The sequence below is a fragment of the Pleurodeles waltl genome, chromosome 4_2 (genome assembly GCF_031143425.1).
Source record: "Pleurodeles waltl isolate 20211129_DDA chromosome 4_2, aPleWal1.hap1.20221129, whole genome shotgun sequence".
Classification (NCBI taxonomy): Eukaryota; Metazoa; Chordata; class Amphibia; order Caudata; family Salamandridae; genus Pleurodeles; species Pleurodeles waltl.
The window spans coordinates 182,856,771-182,872,294 of NC_090443.1; positions in this window are offsets into that span (position 1 = coordinate 182,856,771).

Here is a 15,524-nt window from a genome sequence, read left to right on the forward strand (position 1 = left end):
GCAGCGGATGCGTTCCTGCAGGACTGGGGGACTCATTTGGGGTATGCATTCCCCCCATTTCTTCTGATCCCGAGGGTCTCAGCCCAGGTACGTCGTCAGGGAGCAACGGTGGTTCTGATAACCCCACTTTGGAGGTCACAGGTGTGGTTCCCATCTCTGCTGGAGCTCTCTTGCGATTTCCCCATCCTCCTTCTGATTTATCTGTCGATTCTCAGGGATCCTACAGGACAGTTTCACCCACTGGCCCTTTGGGGTCAACTCGCGTTGGTAGCTTGGAAGATTTCCGGGCTCGTTGGGAAGACGGCCGACTTTCAGAGGAAGCTGAACGATTCATCAGACATGCCTGGGCTCCGGGAACTTGCAAGCGATACAAGACCGCGTGGCATCAATGGGCTCGTTGGTGTTTGGGAAAACAAATTGATCCCATGGGGGCCCAGATTACTGATATCATAAATTTCCTCACGTAGTTAGCAGAAACAGGTTTGTCTTATTGCTCCATAAACTCTTTTAGATCAGCCATTTCTGCTGGTCATTCCCCTCTCTACAATCGCCCTGTGGGGGAACATCCTTGGCTGTACAAGTTGCTTAGGGGCATAAGAATTTCCATACCTCCAGAACCTAGGTACTCAGAGTTATGGGATGTCAATCAGGTCCTCCACTTATTATCTTCCTGGCCGGATAACCAGTATCTCTCTAGGAAAGAGCTGTCAGCTAAATTAGCTATTTGTCTGTGCCTCATTTCCTAGATGTCAGAGCATTAATGTCTCCGCAAGGGTTTTTTCACCGGAGGGGGTTACCTTCACGGTATCCAGAAGAACTAAGTGTAATAACAGGTCGGTAACCTATCTAGCCTTTCCTCACGCTCCAAAACTTTGTGTAGTAAGATGCCTTAAGACTTATGAAGAGGTGACGGCAGAGTTGTGGCCTCCCAGAGAACGCCAATTGTTGATTTCGATAAAGAAACCATTTAAGGCAGTCTCTTTCCCTTCAATAGCTAGATGGGTAAGATGGATCTTGGCGGAGGCAGGTATCGATGTGCGAGTATTCGGGGCACACTCTATTAGGGGTGCCGTGGCTTGAAAGGCTATTCAGGTAGGTGGTCGCTTAGAGGACATCATGAATGCAGCGGATTGGCCAGCTGAATCGACTTTTAAAAGATTCTATTTTAAACCTATTCATGAAGCAGCCTCATTGGTGGCAAGTAAGCTTTGAACATGCATAATCTTTGCCTCCAGTCCTGTCATAGAATGAGAAATTTCCTAGCTATCGAGAACGAAAGTTTCAATTCTATTAAGGACGCAGAGGCGAGGATTATCCCTCTTGACACAAGGAATGTGTCTCCTTCCCGGGAGCTGTGTTAGATTTCTCTGTTTCTGGTAGTATATTTATATGTATATCGTGTTATAGGAATTTTTTCAATCTTTGGTCTAAATAATGTGCTAATGAATTGTATGTTTACTTGGGAAACTTGTCATACTATCCAACGTCGATTATTTCTTGTGTTCAGTTTCTTGGATTCAACTCTTCATTGGTTGAATATGATATTGTTCTCGTAGGTTCAGAGGTGACAACTACCTGAGAATGCTGGTTTCCCTCCGCAGCGAAGTCAAGGAATTCTGGAGGCGGCAGGGGATTCTTATACTCGGAGTCGGTGCCGGCATTGATTGGACTGTGGTTGCCATGGAAACGTTACCCATGGGCTTTGTAGTTCGCAATTTTTTCCTTATGAACTTTGAACTTGCTGTATAATAAAGAGTGAAGAAAGTTGAGCATAATCCTCACCTCCGTGTCCTTAATAGAATTGAAACTTTCCTTCTTGATAGCTAGGAAATTTCTCATTATAGTAAAGAAAGCTTTTCAAGCGGTCGGTGGGTTAATCAAAAGTAAATCAAACAAAAAGAATTCACCCATCAAATGGCTTCCACAGTGATCGCAAGGTATAATATAAACTGCAAAATGGGATTGGTCCTCCAGACGGTAATCGCAAATATTAAATGCATAATATATAGCATCTCACACCGTGCGTATAACTGGCCCATTACGCCAGATACAAAATAGGTACAATAACCTTCTGATAAAAAGTGATAAACTACAAAATGAAGAGTATAAAAACACATATGTTCGGCATGCTGTTCATAGCATATGTAATCTGCTAGATATGCAAGGTCTCAGACGGGCAGAATGTCCCGATAAAGGAAGCTCGCTAGCGCATGACTCTCACCGCATAGGAAGAAAGATGGGGGATATTCCCAACCTAATAAAAATCCAGTCTCTTCCGAGATGCCAAAATGAGGCTTGAACCGCCGATGTCATGCTAAAGGGTCTGTAGGGTGGAAATAACCCCAACAACTAGAACGTACACTTACACTATACCATGCTGGCCAATCAGACTAAAAAGGCAGGAGAAAAAAGACCAGAAAGAAAGAAAAAAAACTGAGAAAAAAGGGGAAGTAAAAGAGGGAACGGAAGAGAAATGAGGGAAAAGGGGGAAGAAAATGAGGTAAAAACGGGGAGGGAGAAAGAAAGAAGGGTAAAATTAAGAAATAAATAAAGCAAGAGGAGAATAACCAATTCTATCCCTAACATGATCTATTATTATATACTAAAAACCTAAACAACAATTGATCAAAATGTATCTACACCACTATTCATTATTGAAACTCTTCATTTCAGGAGCATATAAAAAATTGCCACATTAAATAGGAACCAAAACCTTATGCTGTTTGTGTACCGGCCCTGCTATAAAACTAAGCCACTCTTTAGTTGTATTCAGTCCATCATTAATGGAGTTACAACGTTCCATCAATTTGACTTCGCTCCTTTTCAGAATAGCACTAGGATCTCCCCTTATTGTTGGGGCAGTCACACTAGCTGTCAATCACCTGCAATCGTCTGCAAAATTGTTATTATCTTTAATATGTTGTACCAATGGTGCAGTCATTACCGAGCATCTAATACGACTGCGGTGCTGGCAGATCCGTGTCGTTATTGGTTGAGATGTCTGTCCTATGTAAATCAATGAACATGGACACCATATAGCATATATTACATTTTTAGAATTACAATTTGAAAAAAAACCTTAGGTTCTTCTTCACAGAGCCATGTTCAAAGGTCTTGGTGCCAAAAGTAAATGAACTTGCAGCACAGTTCCCACAATGGTAATGACCAACTACAGGTGGCATACCCCATGCAATATCCAGAGTGGAAGCATGTCTTTTATTTGACAAATATCTATTGGTGGAATGATGATCTCTAATCCTGTATGTGGCACAACATGAAATGTATCCTCATTGTAAATGGCTTATTTCACATACAGGTTGCCATGCACATATATGTGAGGGAATACAGATATCACCCCATCAACACAGGTATATCATGCATGAAACAGCAGCTTCCAAATGTTCTCCATAAGAGAAAGGGACCTACGCTGACATGTGGGCACAAGCAATGTTGGCAAGAGTGATGGCACATAAATCATGTCATTGGACATTTCCCACTTACCAAGGGAAAGGATTGACCCATAGCTGATCCAAAAAACAATGTAGGCTCTGTTACATGTATGATGGCCATCTTCACATTACAGACTGCAACGAGGCGCCAGCATCTGTCACATGCTGAAGACAATTAGCCTATAGGTGGCAGATGCCAATATACTCATTTACCCAGACACATGTCTGATGACAGTGATCCATCACTTCCTTACCTTTGGCCTGTAACATTGAGGAGTAGTGGTCACCCACTAAAACAACAAACAGTACCTGATTGATCAATGTACACAGCTATATATCGTCCCTGGGGAGCAAGTGGATTGTGGATTGTACACAGTTGTGTTCTAGATCCCTAGGCCAATGGGCAAGGCACACCAGTTTACAAAACAAGACATGTCTGCACAAACAATCACTCTTCTACTGTGTTACACATGGCTCATCTCTAATTGTCAAGGGGAGATGTCAGAATTTAACACATTCACTTGGTAATGTAACAGACAGGAAAATGCCCTGTACTTACCCCCATGTGGCTGCTGTACTGCCCTCAAACACTCATCAAGCTCTGGATAGGCCACCACCAGATTGCAGGCCATTAGGGGGTTCATGGTCCAAATGGCACCCTGCCCACGTTGGTAGGACATCTCCAGCTGGACCTCAGCGATCTTCGGGCCCAGCACCTCAGGTCCTTCCACCTTTTCTGCAGTGGGTGCTCCGCCGGCTGTGAACCCGCAGGGTCAGCACCTTCTGGGCAATGGCTGTTTATAGTGCCTTGTTTTGATGGGCAGTGATGCAAAAGGTAAATTAAGAGATTATGATCACAAGTTTAATAAAAAATGGTTGAGTCACATACAAGTCAGTCACATCAAGCTAGGACTTTTCTATTTGTCAATACTTCCCAAGTGTGACACACACAAGCTAATACGTACAGAGACATGACTGCAGACATATATTTTTCCATCTGCAGAATAACCCACTAACCCTGTTCAGGTCCTACAAAGACTAAGCAAGCTTATTGACATCATGTAGCCCAGGCCCTGTACTGTGATGTGAGCCACTATGAAACACTACACACATATGTGGCTTCTGAAGGGTAAACTCCTTAGGCATAAATGGACCAACACATTCACACTCTGTGAGAATGACTCAGTGCATGCAGTCCCTACAGGCAACTGCCAGGGTACAAACTCAAACATTACACAAGTAACAATGAAGGGACTGGCATGGTGGGTATAAAAGGTGTCTTCCCTGTCCATGTGTGAACATGTGGAATTACAAATGCAGACTCATGCCACTTCAGAGGGTGGGGTTGTGTGCTATACACCTGTACAACACAACACCCCTTTGGACATATGTGTCCTTCCTAGAGATATGGCATCCAACATACAAAGGCATGCATTGTACAGTTTCGGCTATATGACCGAGCTAGTGAGTCACATATCTTGGCCTCCCAGGAATCAACACACTGGCCCTCATTCTGACCTTGGCGGGCGGCGGAGGCCGCCCGCCAAAGTCCCGCCGTCAAGTTACCGTTCCGCGGTCGAAAGACCGCGGCGGTAATTCTGACTTTCCCGCTGGGCTGGCGGGCGGTCGCCTTCAGACCGCCAGCCAGCCCAGCGGGAAAGAGGCTTCCACGATGAAGCCGGCTCGGAATCGAGCCGGCGGAGTGGAAGCTGTGCGACGGGTGCAGTTGCACCCGTCGCGTATTTCACTGTCTGCGCAGCAGACAGTGAAATACATGTAGGGGCCCTCTTACGGGGGGCCCTGCAATGCCCATGCCAGTGGCATGGGCACTGCAGGGGCCCCCAGGGGCCCCGCGACCCCCCCTACCGCCATCCGGATCTCGGCGGTCCGACCGCCGGGATCTGGATGGCGGTAGGGGGGGTCGGAATTCCCGCGGCGGTGCAGCAAGCTGCGCCGCCGCGGAGGATTCAATGGGGCCGCGGTACACTGGCGGGACCCCGCCAGTGGTGCCGGTCCGACCGCGGCTTTACCGCCGCGGTCGGAATCCCCATTGGAGCACCGCCGGCCTGTCGGCGGTGCTCCCGCGGTCCTCCGCCCTGGCGGTCAAAGACCGCCAGGGTCAGAATGACCACCACTGTCTGCACTGTGGGACTGTCAGTTATGCAATAAGCCTGTACATTACAAATATGACCTGTGGGAAGGTGACAACAGAACTGTGGGAGTAGGGACCTTTCATGACACACACTGACAATGTTGCTAAGTGCACATATGGCTTAGATTAATTACTTACCTCTGGACCCATTCCTACTCTAGTCAAAGGAATGAGGCATTCAGGGCAGGTTTTGCCACCAGTGCCTCATATTGGCCACATTACAGGATCTGCTGGGGTACAGGGAGTGGGTACAGTGCCACAGTTGCATAGCCACAGTGACTCAACCACAGCCTAGACTAGATCCCATACTGGGAGATTCATGTGAGAGGCAGCGGTCTCTGCAGGCTGAGCTGACAGAACCTACATGACACGCCATTCCCATCACTTCCATGCATGACAGTAAATCTTGTAGCCGACAGTGATTTGGCATGTGGTGTGCGTGGCATCCTGTAGGGCACAGTGAGTCATGATATGCGTACCTCACAACAGTGTAGCAAGGGCTGATGTGGTTTGAAATCTCTGTGGCACTATGTACACTGCTCACATGACTCTCAACTGACTCATATAACATGCATACACAGTTCATACCATCATGCACATACATGTTGTCTGATATTTACAACATTCATGAGGAAAGAGATGTCATTGGATGGCAGTAATGTCTCCTTGGCTAGTTATGTGCAACCAACACAAGGATGAAGTAGGACCCCAAAAATCTCACACAACACAATGTGACTGAACTTAACATATGCCACTGGCCGCCAATACCTGCACATTGTGCATCCCATTGATGCAACACAGACTGCAACAACAGGCACATGAGTAGTCAAACTTTCACACAAGGGCACATTCTAGCCTGTGAAGAGGGAAAGGATGGTTAGGTACAGAGAAAATTGAGCTCATGAGGTACTCACCTGTGCCTCTGGTGAACAATAGAGCTGTCTATATAAGTGTAGGACCTCAGTCACTAGCCTCTTCAACTTCTCTGGAGAGAAGGCAGGTGCCCTATCACTTGCCGGATGCGGCATGATTTCTCCCAGAGGCAGTACACAGCAGCTTAGGTTGTAGAGGTCTTGCTGGCAGCAGTGTCAGGAGACAAGTGATTGAATCTGCAGTATATGGTGGTCATGTCTGCCATATATGCGGTCGTCACCGTCGGCAGACATAGCCATTGGTCCGGGACCGCTACTGGCAACAACGTTAGCCTATGACAGTGTCTGCTGCGGTTGCAACCTCCAACCATCATGATTACTTCTGCTGGCGGTCACGATCGTTTCTTAATGTCCAGCAGGGTAGGACAGGCAGTTGCCATTTATGCAGACTGGAATGCTGTATTGGGCTATATAAACTGAGTCACACCTGCGAAAATGTATTTTTGAACTCACAAACATGCTTATCCTGTCTTGTCATGTAGTAACTCAACCCCCATTGCAGTATGTTGCAGAACACAAATGGCATTTAGCATTGGGGTTCAGTCCACTCTCACCGACGGTCATTTTGGCAGTAGGGATATCCAGTTACATTTCAAGGGGCACATCTTTGAGTTTGGTCGATAAACATGTTGGAGCCACATGTGTGGAAAACTATGGGGGGTCACATGTGACCCTTGTTTTCTTTGCAGCTGTGATGTGTACTAGTTGCCATGTCTATCCATTCACAATTGGCTTGTCACATGATATCATTGACATGCATCATGTATGTTACTGTGGACGCAATGACTAATTTTTAAAATCATGCCTTGTCATACATAGGTACCCAAGGAGAGGGAGGATCTGACAACCTCCTGTCTAACGTCCATTGCCAGACCTTCAGACCATGGAAGAATGCCATATTATCCTGCTGTACCGTCTGAATAGGCAAACAACAGTGGACTTATGTTGTCAGTTGAAGCCAGATCCAATGCCAGCTATTAGTTATCCAAACAGCATACCACCTATTGCACAAGTCATGTCAGTATTGAACCTTCTGGCCACAGTGTCCTTCCAACATACAGTGACCCTATCAGCTGGCATGTCCCAACCTATGTTCAGTCTGGTGTTGAAGGGTATCCTCTCAGCAATGTTCAAACACCTGGACAGCTATGTCCAGTTTCTCCGACATGAAGATTTAGCCCATGTGAAGGCTGACTTCTAAGGTTTTGCATGCATCCCACATGTGGTGCTGGCTATTGATTGCACACATGTTGGCTTGGTCCCACTGCAGTCCAATGAACAAGCATACCACAACAGAAAGAACTTCCATTCCATCAACATGCAAGTTGTCTGTTTGGCAGATCTCTACAATTCACAGATCGGTGCCCATTATCCAGGTTCAGATCATGATTCCTTCATAATGCAGAATAGCACCATATCCCTGCTGTTGTCACAACTGTACCCAGAGAGGGCCTGGCTGGTTGATAAGTCACATCTGTCCTATTTGTATGTGTACAATGTCTGGTGCTACAATCATGAAGTGAGTGACTCATTGTTGGATATATGTCCCATTCCTTAACAGGAGACTCCACATATTCAAACTGTCCTTTGTTGTTGACGCCACTAAGGAATCAAACTATGCCAGGGGAAGTCCGCTTCAATGAGGCTCATGGAAGAACAAGGTGGGTAGTGGAGCCTACTTCTGGGTTCCTGAAGGCCGGATTTAGGTGTCTGGACCGGACTGGTAGAGCCCTCCTTTACTCACCCGAAAAAGTGTGTCAGATCATTGTGGCATGCTACATTCTCCACAAAATTGCCCTGCGGAGGAATATCTTGTACATCCGAGATGAGCAGGTGCTGCAGTTCCTCCACGTGAGACTCCTGAAATGCCAAGTTAGGATGACTGTGGTGAAGAGGAAGGAGCTGACTTGCGTGAAGATCTCATCAACTGCTACTTTTCATGAGTGTAAGTAGGTCATGTGATGTAATAACTGTGACTGTACGAGGAGCTGTAGTTGTGAGAATGTGTGGAGTTGAAACTTTTGGTAACCACTAGGGAGCTGAAACTCTGCAATATTCAGCCAAAGGGTGCTTAAAGATTTAGCATTTGATGTATCCCCACCTTGCTGATGCTGTTTTGTTTGTGTCAGTCTCATTGCAATGTAATTTCTTTTACAGATGCTTGCTATTTGATTTGTGTAATAGGTATGTTTTCAAATCTATACTACTTGTTTTGTCTTTGTACAGGTACCTTCATCATGACATCCTCATGTGGGCATTTCAGAGTTGTGGCACTGGCAGGTATGTGATGCTGTTCTCACATACGAAGTGGACATGGATTGTTCCAGGTAGTTTAGGTAACAGATTTGAGGTGTATGAGACCTGTGCCAAGGCAGCTCAAACAATTTTTGGGTAGAAGGTTAGAAGTGCACAGTAGACTTTGTTTTGTGTACTGTATTGGGCCGATTGCATCATTTGGGCATGAAATATGTAGTCATCAAATGTGAGCCAGGCATTCACCCTTCACATTGGCTAGACACTATTCTTGAATGACCTGTGGCACAAAACAGACATATGTTTGTGTCATATCACCAGATGCAAGGCCATTGGATTATGATGGGCATGTATTCAGGGACTGTTGTCGTACCCTCTGTTCTGTACCTTGGTTCATGCGATGTTGGATTACTCTAGTGTGGTGTGTGATAAGGCTCAAGCTGGTGACATCATCCACTTTTCTGTTTTCCTATTGTACAGGACAGTGTCTGACAAGGTGCAATCTTCCCTGGTCTGGGGGGGCTGTACCTTGAGTCAATATGAGTCAGCCATTCTTGGCTATGATAGTCCAGACATTTCAACAGCCTATGTGCTATACAGTGAAATAAAATGTTTGGTGTGATTAGACACTTGTACTAATGTGTTTTTGTGTGTTAGTAGTAATCCTTAGCAGGACACTGTAGGTGTAACATATCCCTTCTTGCTTCGGTATCTTGGATCTCCCTCATTTGCTTCACATGGTCTTAGATATCTACATGGCTAAATGTGGAACAGAGCAAGCAGACAATTACTTTGTGATAGGTGGATTTATTGAAAATTGGTGCAGATAATAATATTGTGGCATGATGTAACCAAAAAGTGAAGGGGTCAGTCATGGTGAATGAAATCATTGGAGCAGATGCCACACCACTGGAATTCCAAAGTCCAATGTGCTCCTCCCTTTGGAAATGGAAGGTGGTTGACAGTGGCATAACAAAACTTGAGGAGGCACCCCTGCCAAGTCCCTGGAGGGGGCTCCCTCTCCCCTGGACCCAGTCAGGGGCCTGATGCCTGTGCACAGTGTAGTGTGCTGAGGGGGGGCCCCCACACTGCTTGGGCCTGCGGGGGCCTTTGTTACACCACTGGTGGTTGAAGAACAGTCAACAGAGTGAATATGAGGCACACAAAGGAGATCATTTTGGAAGAGGTCATTTGCTGGCAGTGGTGGGTGTCTTGCCATTCGCACCTCCTAGATTCCTCGCTGGAAGTCCCTACTAGTGCAGGCTAGATAGTGGCTAGGCAAGCTAGGATTCTGGCCCATTATGAGGCCTGGTCGAATGCGATGCCGGCAGACTCTGGAGTTTGTAGTACATGTGACAGGAGTGATCCAAGTGGATACTGAAGTGCTAATGTGTCTGCTGGCAATATCATTCTGCTGATGCATCTTGAGCCCTTTGGGATCATTGTTTTTCCACTGGGTAAGCTGTCCTGCCTGTTTTCAATAGTTCCATCTTCGGTTAGCAGGTCAACATGGAGCTAGGTGGCCAGCCACATCTCAGAGTTGGCCATGATATGTATCCTGGTAACTCCCAGACGAGTAAACCTCAAATGTGACTTAGCAGGCAAGGGTATTTGATCAACTGGCCATTAGTGTGGTGTTTTGAGTAGGAGAAACAGTGTCTCCCTGGAGTTACAGTCATGTCACTGCCTCTACTGCACACAGTTGACCATTTCCATCCTCCCAGGTGTGTAGAGTTAATTTGGGAGCTCTCAACTAGATTTATTTGGTTAAGTGAAACTGGTGTTGTTGTTGGTGTTAGTTAAACATGGCCAACTGGGATTTGCATTCCGGTTAATTCCTCAACTTCCCACCATTTTACATGATATCCTCCCAGGTGAGTAAACTTCTATTGGGATTTCACAGACATGGCTATTTCAGCATATTGGCCCTGGGCTTGTGTCTGTAGTGAGAGATACAGAGCCTCCTGGCCTTTGCAGTCAGATCACTCCCTCTACTACACACACTTTACAAATGGTAAGCTTACATTTGAGTAAACTTCTATTTTGATTTGCCAAACTGGGCTCTCTGATCAAATGTACAATGTTCTGGTGTTTGGAGTCTGAGAAACAGGGCCTCCTGTGAGTTGAAGTCAGGTCATTCTCTCTACTTTACAGACTTGAAAAACAGTATCTTTCTATGTGAGTAAACTTCAATTTTGTGTTGATAAACAGGTCTTTGGACAAGGGAACACTGTGCTGGTATTTGGAGTTATAGAAACAATGCCTCCGGGGATTTGCAGTCCTGTCATTCTCTCTACTACACACACTAGTCTGTAGTCTGCTAGTCCCTGCAGCTGAGTAAACTTAATTTGGGAGGGTATTTGGAGAGGAGGACACTGTTCTGGTGGTTGGGGTAACAGTATCAGAGCTTCCTGGGATTTGCATTCATGTCAGCCCTTTTACTACACACGCCATCCATATGCTGTCCCCACAGGTGAGTACACTTCATTTGTGAGTTGACAAACAAGGCTATATGGACAAGTGAACACTGGGTTGGTGTTTGGAGTTACAGAAACAGTGCCTATTGGGCTTTGTAGTTATGTCACACCGTGTACTACACACACTTGACAAATGGTATACTTCCAGGTGAGTAAACTTCATTTGAGAGTTCACTAACAGGTGTATTTGGGCAAGTGCACACAGGACTAGTGTTTGGTTTTGGGGAAAAAAGGGTTATTAGGCTTTACAGTCATGTCACTCCCTCTACGTCCTAACAGTTAGTCCAATGTATCCTCCCAGGTGACTACACTTCAATTGGGAGTCCACAAACTAGAGTATTTGGAGAAGGGGACACTGTGCTTGTGGTTGGAATCATTAAAACAGTGCCTCCTGGGGGTTTCAGTTGTGTCATTCCCTTTACTATACACCCTATACAAATGTTAACCCCTCAGGTGAGTACACTTCATTTGGGAATCTACAAAAAGGGATTGGAGAAGAAAACACTGAGCTGGTGAGTGGAGTAACAGTAACAGTGCCTCCTGGGAGTTGTAGTCATGTAACTCCCTGTACTACACACACTCGGCAAATGTTATCCCCCCAGGTAAGTACACTTCAATTGGTAGTTAACAATCAAGAGTATTTTGAGAAGGAAACACTGGGCTGGTGGTTTGATCGACAGAAACAGTGCCTCCTTGAAGTTGTAGTCATGTCACTCCTCCTACTTCCCAACAGTTAGCCCATCGTGTCCTCCCAGGAGAGTACACTTCCATTGTGAGTTCACAACAGGAGTATTTGGAGAAGAGGACACTGTGCTGGTGGTTGGAATTATTAAAACAGGTTCTCCTGGGAGTTGGAATCATGTCAGTCCCTGTACTACACACCGAATACAAATGTGTTCACCCCAGGTGAGTGCACTTCATTTGGGAGTTGCCAAATAAAGGTCTTTTGACAGGTGAACACTGGTTAGTGAGTGAAATAACAGTAAAAGTGAAACAAGTTGGGCAGTGAGCATGCATGACATAGCATTTTGGCAACATTTTTAGTATTGTGACTTGCAGACTCCACTTTCCCAGGTATTCCTGACAAGCCCTCAGGATGCCGGATGGCCAGGACTTTCTCTTATCAGGGAAAGAGATGTAATGGGGCACTAGGATAGCAACCCCAGTCTTTTTGGCCAGCAGCTGGGGCTTGGTGGCCAGGGAAAGAACCTTGCCCCTGAGGTCATTCTTCCTCTTCCTGATTTTCTTCTTTGTGCGCAGTGTGGTGCCTACAGCATTGACTTCGTCAAGTATCTTGCACCACATTTCCATTTTTCTACTGAGAGGAGTGTGCTGGACTTGTGCTCCAAACAATTGTGGCTCTACTCTTATGATTTCATCCACCACGACTCTCAACTCATCTTTGGATATAGGGGATTTTTTTAATGTGACATGGTAGAGGAAAACAAATTAAATATCAAAATGGGTGAAAGTGACTTACTAAAAAGGGGTAGTGCAATAGGGTGTGAATGGAGTGATGTATGTGCAGTGTGTTATATGAGATATAGAAAAAAGGGGTGTTTAATTCATGGTGTGTGGATTATTAAATACGCTCTGGCTTCTGTGTCTTGCTGTGAAAATGCAGAGGATTGTGGTCCGTGAAGGGGTATGTTTCATAGTGTCCTTTGCGGGTGTGCCTAGTGTGGCAATGTGTGTCAGCTGTGTTGTTTTCAAGTCTATCCAATGTGCAGTTGTGTATTACTTTGGTGACTGTGGACTGCCATGGTTCAGATCGCTATTGGCTGATCACAATGAGCCTTTGTGACTTTGTGCTTGTAATATGGTCATTGGTTGGTCGCAGTGCTGTTGGTGCTGGAGGTAGGACCACCTATTTCCAGGCCTACGCGCTGCTGCCAGTCTGTCATTTTTGGTTGCCAGTCCTGCCTGTATAACTTTTAATAGGGTGGCCTGGAAGACCGCCAACATGGCGGTCTGGTGGTCCGATCTTGATAATCCACAATTAGAGGCAGCAAGGATATATCACCTGGGAACTCCATCTCCACCACTAAACCACAGTAGTGCATTCCTATTAGATAATGTTCCATAGGCAGTCTTCTTTAAAACCTTTGAATAAAGTTCTTTAATGCAAAACCTCCATTTGAATTGGTTATGAAAAGTATATAGGGGCAGATTTAAGAAAAGTGTCACTGCACCTAGTGCAGCTCCACTTTCCTTGCACCCCTTAGCGCCCCCCCCCCACCACCATGAGTGCGCTGTATTTAAAATACAGTGCACCATGGCATAGGGTAGGGGGCAATAGCTTACGTTTTTTACACTGTTGATGTACTCTGCAGGAGTAGTGCCAAAAGTTTGTGACTACTCCTGCACAGTACTATGGGCCCATTTTAAATAATGGTATGCCTCCTTTTAACTCCTGCTCTCAGCAGGCGTTAAAAGTGCCAACAAAAATGGCGCAAGGAAATCTATTAGATTTCCTTGCAGCATTTTTTCTGCACCCCTAATGAGGGAACGCCCCCTTGCATACATTACGCCTAGCATAGGCATTATGTGACACAAGGATTTATAAAGTGGCCCAATTTGTAAATATGGAAAGGCGAAAATGCCACTTTAGCGCTGCCTTAGCGTAAAAATAATTACGCTATGGCGGTGCTAAGTTGGCGCTAGGGGCTCCTAAATCTCTCCCATAGTGCTTTATTTAAATACTTGTTTCAAAGTTATTTTACAGAATATTTCAAATACAGCCACACAGCCAACTCGTAATAAGAGAAGAATCCTCTTTCTCGAGGCTGTATGTAAAGATAAAAAAATGTCTTAGATACAATGTTTAAAAACCTAATAAATATGATTTTCAACATTAAACTACTAATCTACTCTGCATTTGAAAATGTGATCCTTTTCACAATCTATTTTTACATGTTATGAGAAGAATCCTCTTTCATAAGGCTTACCTAAAATGATACTTATGTGACCAAACTATTCAATTTTTTAATATGATACTATACATCAAACTAACACACTCATCGGATGATGTCATCAATGATGTAATTTGTTATGTCATCAGTGGTGCCATAAATGATGTTGTAGAACATATCATGAAGATAGATAAGAAGTTTTTAAAGAAAAACAGATTTGTTATGATACCTAACTATAACATTACTTTAACCTTTGCTTTTTTTCAATCAATTTCGACTTTTCTTAAATGTAAAGTAATATTTTAGTTCCATAAATAGAGAAAGCCATGCGCAATGGGTGCTTGGCCACAGGACCTTATGGTTTTCAAAGGGAAGGGGGGGCAAAATGCCCCCCTTGAGCCTCATTAATCTCATTAGGCCCTGGGGTCCCAAGAGCCTTATGTTTTTTAAAGGATAGGGGTGCCAAGTGCCCCTCTGAGCCTTATTAGGCCCTGAGTACTCCATTCCCTAGGTCCTTTTTTTGTGAGGGTGGCAAATTGCCCCCCTCCCCAAGCCTTATTAGGCCCTGGAAATCCCATCCTCCAAGGCCTTTTTTTTAAATGGGAGGGGAGCCATGTGGCGCCCTCACTAAACCTTGTTAAGCCCTTGGGATCCCATCACCCAGGTTTAGGAGGCTGGCCTGTCTTGTAGTGGGTGCCAAGGGGTACTTACACTCTGTACCAGGTCCAGTAATCCCTTATTAGTGTAGAAGAGGTGTTTCTAGCAGCTTAGGCTGATAGAAGGTAGCTATGGCAGAGCAGCTTAGGCTGAACTAGGAGACATGCAAAGCTCCTACTATACCACTGGTGTCATATGCACAATATCATAAGAAAACACAATTCACAGATATACTAAAAATAAAGGTACTTTATTTTTATGACAATATGCCAAAAGTATCTCAGTGAGTACCCTCAGTATGAGGATGCCAAATATACACAAGATATGTGTACACAATACCAAAAATATTCAGTAATAGCAAAAGGAAGTCATGCAAGTAGTGTAAAGTTACAATAGATTGCAATAGGAGCACATAGGTATAGGGGCAACACAAACCATATACTCCAAAAGTGGAATGCGAACCACAAATGGACCCCAAACCTATGTGAGCTTGTAGAGGGTCGCTGGGACTGTAAGAAAACAGTGAGGGTTAGAAAAATAGCCCACCCCAAGACCCTGAAAAGTAGGTGTAAAGTGCACCTATAACCCCCAAAGAACACAGAAGTCGTGTTAGGGGGTTTCTGCAAGGAAGACAAACACCAGCAAAGCAACCAAAGTGGATATCCGGACCTGAGTACCTTTGGAACAAGGGG